The following is a 2,621-nucleotide window of genomic DNA, read 5'->3' on the forward strand; positions in this document are numbered from 1 at the left end:
GTGAAATCTGCAACAAGGTAGCCTTTGTTTTCAGCAGAGAAAATGGTGCCTGTAGTAAGCATGTAATTGTGAAAGTTCTCTTCAAGTGTAAAGCCTCTTGCACTGGCCAAATGGAAGGCAAGGCTTTCACAGTTGCTGGGACTACTGTATGCAGAGGGATTATTTTTTGACACTGGAGTCTCTTGCAGCATCCTTTAAGGTAGGGTGGTTTTACACTGCCCCTTACTGGGGCGCTCTCATAGTGCAAGAACAAAAGGAGATTTGGATGCCCAAAAAGTTGCTGTGTTTTGGGTGTTTGCATATTCCCCACCCCGAGCTATGAGCTAAATAAACCACAGTGGTCGTCTTGTGTGTCAAAATGGATTATTTATATTTAAAGTTATGTTATGCTTGAGTTTATTATTTCTTGATGTTCAGATGTTTCATTATGTCCTTCAGGTTTTTTTGAAACCCTGTGGAGTTTAGTGATAATGGGTGCCGATACACATCGAAACTGGTGGAAGCCCCAAAAGCTTTGAATGAACTAGGATTTGTCTTTCATTCTAAACTACTGACCAGCAGGCATGACTCTGAACCACACTGACACTACATTGCCATTCATTCCAGATTAAAAGATCTGAAAGAATGAAGAATTAGAATTAGAAGGAATTTGACTTGTTATTCATGGGAAGTGAGATAGAGCTGGGTTCACTACATAAGCATAAAACAACTTTGCCATTTGGCTTTGTTTGCCAAGATTAGTCTTCTCTTTAGAGTCGAGGACATTTTGTTTAACTAAATGGGTTACTTGGGTAGATTGATAATCAGGGGGAGAAACAATGCAATGATTTTTTCAGCTTAAAACTGAAAGGTAATCCAGTTGATTAACCAGTTCTGTTGCCATTGCGTGTGGCACAAGTACAGATCTTATTTAGGAATGACTTTTGTATCTTACAGTACTGACATTGAGTTAAGATGGTGGAGTTTTGGTACATAACGTGAATCTCCTAATATTCTGTAGATCCTAATAAAATACCATTTTGTTGTCTAGAAGGAAGATTTGAAGTGCTTTTGACTGGTTGATGCAATCAATTGTATTTTCGAAACTGAGTTTAGAAGTATAAAATGTCCTCATAACTCATTGAACAGCAAGTTTATTTTGTATGACAGCTTTCATCTGTCTATATCTGTTGTACTTTTGGGGGGAGGGCTTTTCAGTGATATCTGAAGTGTGGTAGATACCTGGTGGGAACCAAAAGAACAAAATACTAACCTGGCTAGATTCCCAGCTCCCCTTGTGATGCACAGTTAAGTAGTCAGCGGTAGGAGCTAATTACTAAGGTTAAAGGATTTGTGAAAATGCTTAAATACTTCTTGACAATCTGGCTGTATAGCCGTACAGTACGAAGCTTTTGAACTGGTGATTTTTACTGGGCTTAATTTGATGAAAGGAAGTATCTGCTGGGGCATGGATAAAAGGCAGCAAAAGTAGCTGTTGTTACAGACAGCTTCCCTTCACTTATTGTGTGGAACAGTTTTTCCGTGCAGAAACTACAACCTCCTTTACAGAATATGAATGGTGATGGACAGAGTGTGAGGGACTTGTGTCTGAGTATTCTGGTGAGGAGGAGTGACCTGTAATGCTCTGGTGCTCTATGGACTTAATAGGGGAAAGCACAAAAACACCCAGGAGAAAAATGCATTTATCCTGGGATTGCTGATAAGTCAGGAACTGGTACTGTAAGGAAGAAATACACCATTAAAGCATTAATGAAGAGTGGTTTGGGTGTGTGTGTGGTGTCCATAACTTTTTGACCCAATAGCCTGTTAGCCCTTGTGGACTGCTTTATCAGGCTTTTCAGAAACCACGTTCTAATAGGACAACTTGGTTTGCAAACACTGTTTTGTTTGGTTGCACAGAGCAACTCTTAAGTCATCGTGGCCTCATGGCCTACATAATTCATGAACTAGTCTATAACTAATTGTTATGAAGAATTCCTGTAGTCTAAAGACTGTAGTCACAAGAATCAGTTTCTTTCAAAGACGCCTGCATTTGGCTATTTCTAACTAATTGTAAAGACCTGGGCTAGCACTTTTCCAAGTACCTAAACTATCCTATTAAATAGGCAAAATTATCAGAAATGTTGTGGATGACATTTGAGAGTTTCAGGACTGAATGGGGGTATCTGAAGTTCTCTAATCCAAGATGGCCCACTCCATTTCCAAAAACGTTTCCAAAAAGGCTCTGTCAGTCTTCCTCAGTCTACCAAAAGCTCAATGTTGTTGATTTGTTGTAAATGCGTTTCTGCATGTGCTCTCAAAGGCCAGCATTTTGAATGCCAGAAAAAGGAGAAGAAAGGTTGAGATGGTGATACTTATCAAATGAATTGTGCTCAGCCATTGTATCTAAGGAACTCTGACTTCAAAAAAATCTATGAAGTCAGAGAAAGGTTAGCTAGCCCTTGTTAATCTAAACTCTTTTATCCTGACTAATGAAGGGAAACAATATCATAAAGCTAATCTGCAGGCTGGAACTGTCAGTACCATTGCTAATAATTTTTTTTGTTTGTAAAACAAAATTGAATTAACCATGACAAAAAAAAATAAAAATCAATGATAACCTGATTTTGTATCCCATGCAG

The 2,621-nt window shown here is 38.7% G+C and overlaps 1 protein-coding gene across 2 annotated transcripts in view; it reads left to right on the forward strand.

Moving 5' to 3' along the window:
• Positions 1-2,621, forward strand: part of CDC42EP3 (CDC42 effector protein 3) — a 68,838-nt gene that overhangs the window by 27,438 nt on the left and 38,779 nt on the right. The window lies entirely within an intron of this gene.

The sequence above is a fragment of the Falco punctatus genome, assembly GCF_963210335.1.
Source record: "Falco punctatus genome assembly, chromosome: 12".
Taxonomy (NCBI): domain Eukaryota; kingdom Metazoa; phylum Chordata; class Aves; order Falconiformes; family Falconidae; genus Falco; species Falco punctatus.